The sequence below is a fragment of the Oncorhynchus clarkii genome, chromosome 24 (assembly GCF_045791955.1).
Source record: "Oncorhynchus clarkii lewisi isolate Uvic-CL-2024 chromosome 24, UVic_Ocla_1.0, whole genome shotgun sequence".
In the NCBI taxonomy this organism is placed as follows: Eukaryota; Metazoa; Chordata; class Actinopteri; order Salmoniformes; family Salmonidae; genus Oncorhynchus; species Oncorhynchus clarkii.
The window spans coordinates 1,379,250-1,392,562 of record NC_092170.1 but is presented as its reverse complement, the minus strand read 5'-3'; the positions used below and the strand labels follow the sequence as shown (position 1 = coordinate 1,392,562).

Here is a 13,313-nt window from a genome sequence, read left to right as displayed (position 1 = left end):
AACAAGCCACCCATGAGAGCGAGGGAGAAAGGGAGGAGAAAGGAAAAGGGAGAGACACCCCCCTGCGGTTTCTCATCTCTGCCATTCCGTCACAATGCATTACCCTCTCTTCCCACACTAAGGTGTGTGTATGTTTGGTGATGGAACACAGAACACAGGCGTATGTGTGAGTACGACCTGATCTTGATGTGCTTGGTGAAATGATGATAGTCATTTCTGTTCTTTGTAGTATGGTGTCACGCCCTGACCATAGAGAGCTGTTTATTCTCTGTTGGTTGGAGCATGATAGTGACTAGGGTGGGTCATCTAGGTGATTAATGGTTTATGTTGGCCTGGTATGGTTCCCAATCAGAGACAGCTGTTTATCATTGTCTCTGATTGGGGATCATATTTAGGTAGCCATTTTCCCCATTGTGATTCGTGGGATCTTGACTATGTTATGTTGCCAATAGCACTGTTAGCGGCATGGTTCGGTTGTGCTTTATTGTTTTATTTGGTGAGTTTTGATTTATTAAAATATGTGGAACACTACGCACGCTGCGCCTTGGTCCAATCATTATGACGAACGTGACAGAAGATCCCACCACAACTGGACCAAGCAGCGTGCTCGGGAGGAGATGGCATCCTGGTCTATGGAGGAGGTTGAGGAGAGAATAGCCTGGACTTGAAAGTAAATATTGGAGAGGTATGAAAGCCTGCCGGGGAAGCAGACGGAGGAAGCGAAGGACGATCAACGACGACTCCGGGGTTCGCAACCAAGACGCAACCACGAGAGGCAGCCCCCCCCCCACAAAAATTTGGGGGGGCACGGGGTGGTTGGCGGAGCCAAGTTCCAGACCAGCGCCAACTCCCCGCACTCGCTTTGAGAAGCGTGTGACCGTTCAGGCACCATGTTATGCGGTGATATGCACTGTGTCTCCAGTGAGCAGTCACAGCCCAGTGCGCTCGGTGCCAGCTCTCCGCACTTGCCGTGCGAAAATGAGCATCCAGCCAGGACGGGATGTGCCGGCTCAGCACTCCTGGTCTCCAGTGTGCCTCCTCGGTCCATGATATCCTGCGTCGGTTCTACGCACTGTCGCCAGTGCGCCTTCACAGCCCAGTGCGTCCTGTGCCAGCGCCCCGCACTTGCCGGGCTAAAGTGAGCATCCAGCCAGGCCAGGTTGTGCCAGCTCTATGCTCTAGACCTCCAGTGCACCTCCACAGTCCAGTACGTCCTGTGCCTCCTCCCCGCACTCACCCTGAGGTGGGTGTCATCTTGACTATGTTTAGTTGCCTAGTAGCACTGTTAGCGTTACGGTTCGTTTGTGCTTTATTGTTTTGTTTGGTGAGTTTCGATTCATTAAAATATGTGGAACTCTACGCATGCTGCGCCTTGGTCCAATCATTATGATGGTAATTTAGGTAATTTAGTGACTACCCGGTTCTTTGTAGCATGGCCATCTTATGAGTAGCCGTGAACTGAGCCAGACAACTCCCACTCAGAACAGAGCAGCAGTCTAAATACAGGAGCGCCAGGGGATAGATCCAAATCCCTGTGTTTAATTAACCTTCTCAGGTTATAACATACCACATACACAAGCACTGACAGACGTACCCACCCACATAGTGTTTATTTAACAATTGATTTACACAGGCAAATATAAATAACTTCCTCATTCATGGCTAGGTTGAAGATAACAAAGATTATTGGACTCTGGAGCTTTCTTCTTTTAAATGATGACTCACGCTTTACCATCTGACAGTCCATCAGACGACTCTGGGTTTGGCGGATGCCAGGAGAACACTACCTGCCCGAATGCATAGTGCCAACTTTAAAGTTTAGTGAAGGAGGAATACTGGTCTGGGGTTGTTTTTCATGGTTCGGGCTAAGCCCCTTAGTGAACGGAAATCTACAGCATACAATGACATTCTAGATGATTCTGTGCTTCCAACATTGTGACATCAGTTTAGGGATAGCCCTTTCCTGTTTCAGTATGACAATGCCCCCATGCACAAAGCGACGTCCATACAGAAATGATTTGTCGAGATCGGTGCGGAAGAACTTGACTGGCCTGCACAGAGCCCTGACCTCAACCCCAGCGAACACGTTTGGGATGAATTGGATCTCTCTCTCTCTCTCTCTCTCTCTCTCTCTCTCTCTCTCTCTCTCTCTCTCTCTCTCTCTCTCTCTCTCTCTCTCTCTCTCTCTCTCTCTCTCTCTCTCTCTCTCTCTCTCTCTCTCTCTCTCTCTCTCTCTCTCTCTCTCTCTCTCTCTCTCTCTCTCTCTCTCTCTCTCTCTCTCTCTCTCTCTCTCTCTCTCTCTCTCTCTCTCTCTCTCTCTCTCTCTCTCTCTCTCTCTCTCTCTCTCTCTCTCTCTCTCTCAGCTGCCACCTGTTCCATAATCAATACCTCTACAAATACTCAGTCCTGCCACTTCCACACTGCCAGATCGTAATCACTGCTCAGTCAGTCTGTTTCTAGCCGTTTGTTACTATTTAGATCCTGTTGTGCCTGTTTTCCTTGCCTGACACGGTTTTCCTCTTCACTACAGTTCTGCCCGCTCTACATCTCCTCATCCTGCTACCTTGCTCTGGATTCCCCACTCTACTGCTCCCTTGGATTCCCCTTCGGACCTGCTTACTCTGTCCCAACCCCTCTCGCTCCAACCTCAGCCTCCGCAACTGGTTTCCTGCAAACTGCCCGAGATTCCCCTGGCCTGCACTCCATCTTCCCCCTGTGTTTCAATAAATACCTTGGTTACTTCATCCCAGTCTCCTCATCTGAGTCTGCTCTTGGTTTTCCTATTTCCACTCCGCGTAACAGTCTGTATGACACTGTCTAAGAATGCCCCCATGCTGGAATGACATGTGTCATGACGTTGGCCTGGGGTTAGGTTTATGACAGTCATAAATACCTCTTCCCCCCCTTTTTCCTCTATCTACCCTACTGATGTTACATTTCCAAAACCCTTGGTTAACATAGAGATTCTGGGAACATCAGAAGGTGGGGGGAAATTAACTATATTCTGGTAATCCGATGAATTGAACATATGCGGTGGTACTTAATGAATATGATGTCAGTTCGGTTGTCATCAGAGACATTTTCATCAATGATAAGATGACATAAACTCTACAGTGGAAAGTCTACACAGAGTTATCGGATTCACATGGAATTGTTGTTCAATATAAATGTTTGAATATGAAATGATTCGTGATGGGATGAAATTTGATTTTAGTTTCTAAAATGTGAGATTTGGGTTTTCATAAAGTTGGGCTCTGCTCAATCAGTGGCCCGCCCCTGTGAAGGGACATGGGCTATAAAACCTTTCAAACACGCCCTCCTGTCCCTTCCTATATAAACCCTTGACGACAATATAACCTCCTGTTCCGAGGATGTGAGGACGACGGACCAGTGTCAGAATGGTTCAGATAATAACTACAGATCGAAGCCAACATCAGCGTGAGGTTTGGTTGCGAATGATATGAACTACCTCCTAGCCGTTGAGTTAGCAACAGCAGGTTAGGAAGGAACAGACAGAGTATCCCATCTACCATACAACGACGTTACTACAACGTATGCAATTTACCAGCAGAGACATTCTTCAAAGGACAAAGGACTCAGTTGGGCAACATGGCCTTCCATTTACCACCAACCTACCGAAGCGCAGCTCAGAGTAAATATTTTCTGCATTTTCCTTTTCCAAATGGGCGGTAATTTAAAATGCATAAGATTCTGTATTTACGATAGCACAGCTTCGCCCTTTGTTCCTCAGTCTTCCCGCTCTTTCACTCAAACCCAGCCCTTTTCTTTTGTGTAACCAGTTGTCATATCTGTTCTGGGACGTTTTCTTTTATGACGTAATTTGTAATCAAGTTATGATTTAATTATGTGTATGTGTAATTCTGTGTCATTAGTTAGGTATTTAGTAAATAAATAATTAAACCCAATTTTGTATTGCTGATTCAACTTGTTAGCAAGGGTTCGTGCAGATAACCAAGAATTTACAACTTTCAAATGAGACTGAATTAAGATGACGATTAATATTGACTGCTATTGATGTAACATATTACTAGGTCTTTAAGAGTTTATTCGGAAGATAACATCTCTATAAATATTATTTTGTGGTGCCCGACTCTCTAGTTAATTACATTTACATGATTAGCTCAATCAGGTAATATTAATGGATAAATTATTTTATAGAATAGCATGTCATATCACTTAATCCGGCATAGCCAAAGACACGACACATGTATGGAAGACGAGCTCAGGGATGACGTTCCAAACAATAAACTTCCAAACTCGTCTAAACAACATTCTCTCTAAAGGTAAATGTTAGGATCTAAAAGGAACAGATCACAGATGGAACCTAAGTGGGAAGGGTCGTAATGAGCCATTGTCTCCATGAGAACATTACTCATGAACAAGGTTCAGAAAGGGCACAACTGACATAAGCACAAAGTGTCCCTTCAAAAGGTAGTTTGGAAAGTGTAAGAATCATTCCAGCTGGAAAAATGTATGACAACACTTTCTGGTTGTAAACTAGTTTTCTGGTTGAAAATAAACTAAACTCTGCAAAAAAAGAAACGTCCTCTCACTGTCAACTGCATTTATTTTCAGCAAACTTTAAGTGTAAATATTTGCATCAACATAACCAGATTCAAAAACTGAGACATAAACTGACAGTTCCACAGACATGTGACTAACAGAAATGGAATAATGTGTCCCTGAATAAAGGGGGGGGGGGGGGCAAATCAAAAGTGTGCAACAACTCCTCATGGACTGCACCAGATTTGCCAGTTCTTGCTGTGAGATGTTACCCTCTTCCACCAAGGCACCTGCAAGTTCCAGGACATTTCTGGGGGGAATGGCCCTAGCCCTCACCCTCCCATCCAACAGGTCCCAGAAGTGCTCAATGGGATTGAGATCTGGGCTCTTCTCTGGCCATAGCAGAACACTGACATTCCTGTCTTACAGGAAATCTTGCACAGAAAGAGCAGTGTGGCTGGTGGCATTGTCATGCTGGAGGGTCATGTCATGCTGGAGGGTCATGTCAGGATGAACCTGCAAGAAGGGTACCACATGAGGAGGAGGATGTCTTCCCTGTAACGCAAAGCGTTGAGATTGCCTGTAATGACAACAAGCTCAGTTTGATGATGCTGTGACACACCACCCCAGACCATGACGACCCTCCACCTCCAAATCGATCCCGCTCCTTGGTGTAATGCTCATTCCTTCGATGATAAACGCGAATCCGACCATCACCCCTGGTGAGACAAAACCGCGACTCGTCAGTGAAGAACACTTTTTGCCAGTCCTGTCTGGTCCAGTGATGGTGGGTTTGTGCCCATAGGTGACGTTGTTGCCGGTGATGTCTGGTGAGGACCTGCCTTACAACAGGACTACAAGCCCTCAGTCCAACCTCTCTCAGCCTATTACGGACAGTCTGAGCACTGATGGAGGGATTGTGTGTTCCTGGTGTAACTCGGGCAGTTGTTGCCATCCTGCACCTGTCCCGCAGGTGTTATGTTTGGATGTACCAATTCTGTGCAGGTGTTGTTACACGTGGTCCGCCACTGTGAGGACGATCAGCTGCCCATCCTGTCTCCCTGTAGCGCTGTCTTAGGCATCTCACAGTACGGACATTGCAATTTATTGTCCTGGCCACATCTGCAGTCCTCATGCCTCCTTGCAGCATGCCTAAGGCACGTTCACGCAGATGAGCGGGGACCCTGGGCATCTTTCTTTGGTGTTTTTCAGAGTCAGTAGAAAGGCCTCTTAAGTGTCCTAAGTTTTCATAACTGTGACCTTAATTGCCTACCGCCTGTAAGCTGTTAGTGTCTTAACGACTGTTCCAGAGGTGCATGTTCATTACTTTTTTATGATTAATTGAACAAGCATGGGAAACAGTGGATTTTGGATTTTTATGAATTATCTTTGAAAGACAGGGTCCTGAAAAAGGGACGTTTCTTTTTTTGCTGAGTTTATATAACAGCCAATTAGGTCTCTGCAACCAGCTTAAGACGTCTGCTTCATTTAGAGATCAAGAAGTCATGTGAAAGACATTAATATTTTGGATGTTATCAGGTCAGATAACCAGATTACAACCAGAAAAGGATGTTAACAAAACGTCCATATACAACTAGTATCCAATCCAACAGATGACATCATAAAAAATGTACTTGCAACCGATTTTGCCCGCTGGGATATTACACTGATTCACCTGACACATTATGTGCCATTTCCCCTTTTTTCTTTATCTTTCTCTCACTTGTGTCATTTTTTTAGGAGACATTTTTATTTTTCCGAGAAGAGCTTTTCCTGGGTATTTGATCATTTATGTCTGTTAGCTTCGCACTGTAATCATATTGTACTGTCACATGTCGACCAACCAACAGGAAAACCTTCTGCTTAGTAAGTTTGTCCTTTAGACATGCTCCCCTCACTCTCTCTCTCTCTCTCTCTGTATCTCTTCCTCTCTGTATCTCTCTCTCTAACACACACACACACACACACACACACACACACAACTAGCATCTTCCTCTGCATTGTTCTGGATGTCACCAGCGAGCCCCATCACTTCTAAATAATCTCCTCTAAAAACAACACACGTAACAAAACCAACAAATCCCAAACCTGTGTATAACAAGACAAGACAAACTAAGGGGAGCAAAGAGACATAAAACAACAGTTCCTCACCAGAAGCAGTCACACACACACTTGCTGTCTGTAGCTATTCTCACTCTGGTCCCCACCTGATGATGTTCCTCCCTGGATCCCCTTCCCACAGCCTGCCTCCCAGCAGACCCTTCTCACCAGGTTAATAATGAACGGGATGGGAAGAGAAGTTAGTCATAAAGTAGAAGGCTGTATGGGAGGGAGGAGATTCAGTGTATGATGTGTATGATGCTGGTGTTGTGGGTGGCTGGATGGAACCAATACATGACTAACAAAGGGGGAACCGCAATACAGATTGTATTAGTGGTGCGTAATTGGTGGTGCGTGCGTGCGTGCATGTATGCGTGCAAGTATGTGCATGTGTGTGTGACACAGAGTGAGTGTGTGTGCTCTGTAGATAAGATACAGAGACTGGGTTATAGATAAGACTGGGTTAGTGTTCTTGATGTAAACTGATGGATGAGGATAACGGCTCAGGCTACTAATGAAACCAACTAAGTTTCTATCGTGACGATGATGGCCTATTGATAATGGTGTGTATGTGTGTGCACCAAGGCAATGGCCACAATACAGAGGAAAAAACAATGGCAACCCATTAAAGCCATCTGCTATTGGCTATTGATTGACCTGATGGGATAAATGGGATGGTGTGGCACTGAGCTTTGTGGATGGCCATCTGTAAAAAAAAACACTACACTACAGATCTATAAGAAAAAAAGACTAGCATCCCTTTTTTCTACAGTGAATGGCCTAACACGCATGTACACACACACACACACACACACACACACACACACACACACAGAGTAGGTGAATGATATTTGTTCTGGTTCTCTCTTTCTTCATGACAACACCCACATCCTCAAAATAGTACATCTGAATCAAAAAATGGTTCCTTATAGAGTACTTTTACAAAAATGCCCTGAGACACACGTACGCACTCACACACATCTGCACACACACTTGCACGCAAAGTACTCTCTGTATGACCTTTCTAATAGGTTACAAAACCTTCCTTTCATCCACCCACATCACACCCATTGACCATGTTCCCCTCTCCTCTCCTCTCCTCACCACTCATCAACCCCTATCCTATCTAAAGCCATCCCCACAAAACAGACTATCGTTCTAGGCTGTGCATACATACAGAGTAGGGAATCATGTCAGCTCTATTCATAGCATTATTATAATATTTTTGTTGTTGTACTTTTACCCCTTTTTCTCCCCAATTTCGTGACATTCAATTGGATACGGACTCGGAAGAGGCGAAGGTCAAGAGCCATGCGTACTCCGAAGCACAACCCTGCCAAGCCGCACTGCTTCTTTACATACTGCTTGCTTAAAACTTCTTCAGCCTAAGGTCTATTTTACTCTACTTCCTGTCTGACTGACGTGCCCAAAGTAAACTGCCTGTTACTCAAGCACAGAAGCCAGGATATGCATATAATTGGTAGCATTGGATAGAAAACTATTTGAAGTTTGTAGAAATGTTTAAATAATACATGAGACTATATGGTAGGAGAATATCCAAAGAAAAACCAATCAGAATGGGTTTTTTTGAGATCCGATGCTCTTCCATTACAACGTATAGGGACAATGTTAAATCTGGCTCCCAGATTGCAATTCCTATGTCTTCCACTAGCTGTCAACCGTCTTTGTTCAAGGTTTCAGGCTTGTTTCTTCCCAAACGAGGAAGAATTTTGAGTTTTGGCACCGGGAGTCACAGTTGGAAGAAGACGCGCACTTGTAATTTTTCTTGAACATCTGTATGAAATATTATAGTTTATTAACCCGGAAGCCAGCCACACCAATGTGTCGGAGGAAACAATGTCTGGCAACCGAAGTCAGATTGCAGGAGCCCGGCACGCCACAAGGAGTTGCTGGAGTGTGATGAGACAAGGATAAGGATATCCCGGCCGGCCGGCCAAACCCTCACCTAACCCGGACGACGCAGGGCCAATTGTGCGCCGTCTCGTGCTGTGACCGTCTCCCGGTCATGGCGGGCTGTAAACACTACCTGGGATCAAACCCTGGTTTGTAGTGAAGCCGCAAGCACTGTGATGCAATGCCTTACATGCTGACCAATTTAAAAAATAAAGGAGGGCCGCACACTCTAGGAGCTCAGATGCAAAAACATTTAAGTCAAGCTGTCTTCATCAGGGTATAATGACAAACATTGCGGGGTGACTCGTTTATACAGTGTCAAAAGACACACACAGGGTTCTGTAATCACGGCCGGGTGTGGCCTGATATCATTGGATAATTCTCATATTTTAAAATAGCATACAAAAAAACATTAATGGATAGCGTACGACCATAGATACAATTTGGCTACATAAGCCTACAAACATTTACAATAGCAAAATCATAATAATAACAAGAATGGCTTCAGATGAAAGTCTACGTAGAGACCTTAGAGACTATTGATAATGGTGTGTATGTGTGTGCACCAAGGCAATGGCCACAATACAGAGGAAAAAATCATGGCAGCCCATTAAAGCCAACTGCTATGGGCTAATCATTGACCTGATGGGATAAATGGGATAGTGTGGAACAGATGTTAGGAGCTTTGTGGATGGCCATCTGTAAAAAAAAAAAACACTGACAAGGAGACTAACATCCCTTTTTTCTAGTGAATGGCCCTACACGCATGCACGCAAGCACACACACACACACACATACAGAGTAGGTGAATGATATTTGTTCTGACTCTCTCTTTCTTTATGACAACACCCACATCCTCAAAATAGTACATCTGAATCAAGAAATGGTTCCTTATAGAGTACTTTTACGAAAATGCCCTGAGACACACGCACGCACTCACACACATCTACACACACACTTGCACGCAAAGTACTCTCTGTATGACCTTTCTAATAGGTTACAAAACCTTCCTTTCATCCACCCACATCACACCCATTGACCATGTTCCCCTCTCCTCTCCTCTCCTCTCCAAGAGCCATGCGTCCTCCGAAACACGACCCTGTCAAGCCGCACTGCTTCTTGACACACTGCTTGCTTAACCCAGAAGCCAGCCACACCAATGTGTCGGAGGAAACACTGTCTGGCAAACAAAGTCAGCTTGCAGGAGCCCCAAGAAGTCGCTGGAGCGTGATGAGACAAGGAAATCCCGGCCGGCCAACTCCTCCCCTAACCCGGACGACGCAGGGCCAATTGTGCGCTGCCTCATGCTGTTACCGTCTCCCGATCATGGCGGGCTGTGACACAGTCTGGGACCTAACCTGGGTCTGTAGTGACGCCTCAAGGACTGTGATGCACTGCCTTACATGCTGACCAAACCAGATGCACGTGTGCGTTCGTGTGCACCATGTCGAGATTTTTTTTTTGGTTCACCCACTCTAGAAGCGATCAGGACACACAGGTTGAAATATCAACACAAAACAAACAAACTATATTATTTTGAGGACAGGTCAAAAAGGATTAAACATTTATGGTAATTTAGCTAGCTAGCTTGCTGTTGTTAGCTAATTTGTCCTGGTATATCAACATTGGGTTGTTATTTTACCTGAAATGCACAAGGTCCTCAACTCAACTTAATCCACAGATAAAAAGGTAAACCGAATTCGTTTCTCATCATCTCTCAACCTTCCTCAAGGCTTCTTTTTCTTCTTTGGACTATATATGGTGGTTGGCAACCAAATTTACAGCATTACTACAACCTACCGGAGTGCGGACCTAAGTTAATCTTTTAATCACCCACGTGGGTATATGCTCCTGAAAACCAATGAGGAGATGGGAGAGACCGAACTTGCAGCGCGTTGAGTGTCACAAATAGAACCAATTTCTATTTTAGTGCCTGGCCACGCAGACGCTCGCTGACGGCCGCAAGCAGTGTGGGTGCAGTGATTGAATAACACGTATGTGTACATTTATTTTGCGACACGAGCGGTGTGGTCAGCATGTTAGACCGCTGCGCCACTCGGGAGGCCTAATTCATGGTATGCCTGGTAAACCTTAGTCTCTTCCAAAAGAAACTGCATCTTACACAGTAAGAGCCTATGAGTCATCAACAAAACCCCAAACTATAGATACTGAGCACACTTCGTTGCCTAGGTAGTGGGTATATTGTTATAAGATCTTAAACTGTGGCCTGGTATAAGACCCAATCTTCGTGCCAAATTACACCCTATTTCCTATTTAGTGCAGTTGGAGTACAGTTGAAGTCGGAAGTCTCGTTAACAAACTATAGTTTTGGCAAGTCGATTAGGACATCTACTTTGTGCATGACACAAGTCATTTTTCCAACAATTGTTTACAGACAGATTACTTCACTTATAATTCACTGTATCACAATTCTAGTGGGTCAGAAGTTTACATACCCTGAGTTGACTGTGCCTTGAAACAGCTTGTAAAATTTGATGGCTTTAGAAGCTTCTGATAGGCTAATTGACATAATTTGAGTCAATTGGAGGTCTACCTGGGGATGTATTTCAAGGCCTACCTTCAAACTCAGTGCCTCTTTGCTTGACATCATGGGAAAATCAAAAGAAATCAGCCAAGACATCAGAAAGAAAATGGTAGACCTACACAAGCCTGGGTTGTCCTTGGGAGCAATTTCCAAATGCCTTAAGGTACCACGTTCATCTGTACAAACAATAGTACACAAGGATAAACACCATGGGACCACGCAACCGTCATACTGCTCAGAAAGGAGACACGTTCTGTCTCCTAGAGATGAACGTACTTTGGTGTTAAAGTGCAAATCAATCCCAGAACAACAGCAAAGGACCTCATAAAGATGCTGGAGGAAGCAGGTACAAAAGTATCTATATCCACAGTAAAACAAGTCCTATATCGACATAACCTGAAAGGCCGCTCAGCAAGGAAGAAGCCACTGCTCCAAAAACACGATAATAAAGCGAGACTATGGTTTGCAACTGCACATGTGGACAAAGATCATACTTTTTGGAGAAATGTCCTCTGGTCTGATGAAACAAAAATAGAACTGTTTGGCCATAATGGACATCGTTAAGTTTGGAAGAATAAGGGGGGAGCTTGCAAGCCGAATAACAACATCCCAACTGGGAAGCACGGGGGTGGCAGCATCATGTTGTGAGGGTGCATTGCTGCAGGAGGGACTGGTGAGCTTCACAAAATAGATGGCATCATTTTGAGGAAGGAAAATTATGTGGATATATTGAAGCAACATCAGTCAGGAAGTTAAAGCTTGGTCGCAAATGGGTCTTCCAAATGGACAATGACCCCAAGCATACTTTCAAAGTTGTGGAAAAATGGCTTAAGGACAACAAAGTCAAGGCATTGGAATGGCCATCGCAAAGCCCTGACCTCAATCCTACAGAAAATTTGTGGGAAGAAGTGAAAAAGCGACGAGGCCTACAAACCTGACTCAGTTACACCAGCTCTGTCAGGAGGAATGGGTCAAAATTCACCCAACTTACTGTGGAAAGCTTGTGGAAGGCTACCCGAAAGGTTTGACCCAAGTTACACAATTTAAAGGCAATGCTACCAAATACTAATTGAGTGTATGTAAACTTCTGATCCACAGGGAATGTTATGAAAGAAATAAAAGCTGAAATAAATCATTCTCTCTACTATTATTCTGACATGTCACATTCTTAAAATGAAGTGACCTAAGTCAGGGAATGAGTGAGTGAGTGAGTGAGTGAGTGAGTGAGTGAGTGAGTGAGTGAGTGAGTGAGTGAGAGAGAGAGAGAGAGAGAGAGCCCAACATAGCCCAACAATGGCAGGAGAGTCACACAGTCTACCCCAACCAAATGGAGAGGCCTTAGAAGCTCCCTCCCGCTGTTCAGAGGTAATTAAAATACAGTACCCTGTGCATGTAAAGAATGATAAGGCAAGAAAAGATTACAAAATTAAGCTCCTTATGGAAAATCAAGAGACACTTTTTGCTGACTATTACAAAAATGGGAACATCAGCAACCTTATCTTCCACACAAACCATCCCCTGGCATGGCACAGTGCTATATTAGCACACTACCCCTTTGTTAAGAGAGGGGGGGTTAACGAGGGGTGGAAACTCAGGATACTTGATAACGAGGACTCTGAGTCAGGTAATATAAATATCTATAAGTAACAGTAATGGTACAGGGTAACCCCAAACAGTTTCAGCTGGACTTTCACCTACTCAAAGAATTAGCCCAGCAGGAGAAACTCTCCCTTGATAAAGATACCCCCACCCCGAGCGGGTCAGACCAGACCTCTTCATTATGTAACCCCACAGACGAGCAACCCCCAGCGGAGAGTCAACCTCCCAGCACAGATTACCACTCCCTCATTGAAATGAAGGACAAATTCACTCAGCTGGAGGTAAGACAGGTGGAGCTGGAACAGCAGGTGATTACACTTCAGTCAGCACAGACCCAGACAACAACACCCCCTTAACCAAACCCGGATAGCTGGAGGTGGACAGAGACCTATCTGCACTCTGGACTGTGGTGAGACAACTTCAACAGGTGAAAGAGCAGAATCAGGAGAAGAACAGAGCATTAGAGGAGAGGATCATACTGCTGGTGGAGAAGAGGTTGAGGGGGATGGAGGAGAGGGAGAGGGTGAGGGTGAGGGGGACGGAGGGGAGGTTGAGGGGGACAGCGTGTGACAGAACAACCCACTAGAGAGGTGGCCACCCCCACAGAGAAGCCAGCAGAACAGCCCACCCC

The 13,313-nt window shown here is 45.0% G+C and overlaps 1 protein-coding gene across 8 annotated transcripts in view; it reads right to left on the bottom strand.

Annotated features, from left to right (window-relative positions):
* LOC139382490 (endothelin-converting enzyme 2-like) overlaps nt 1-13,313 on the bottom strand; it is a 130,044-nt gene that overhangs the window by 50,648 nt on the left and 66,083 nt on the right. The gene's annotated exons all lie outside the window — the stretch shown is intronic.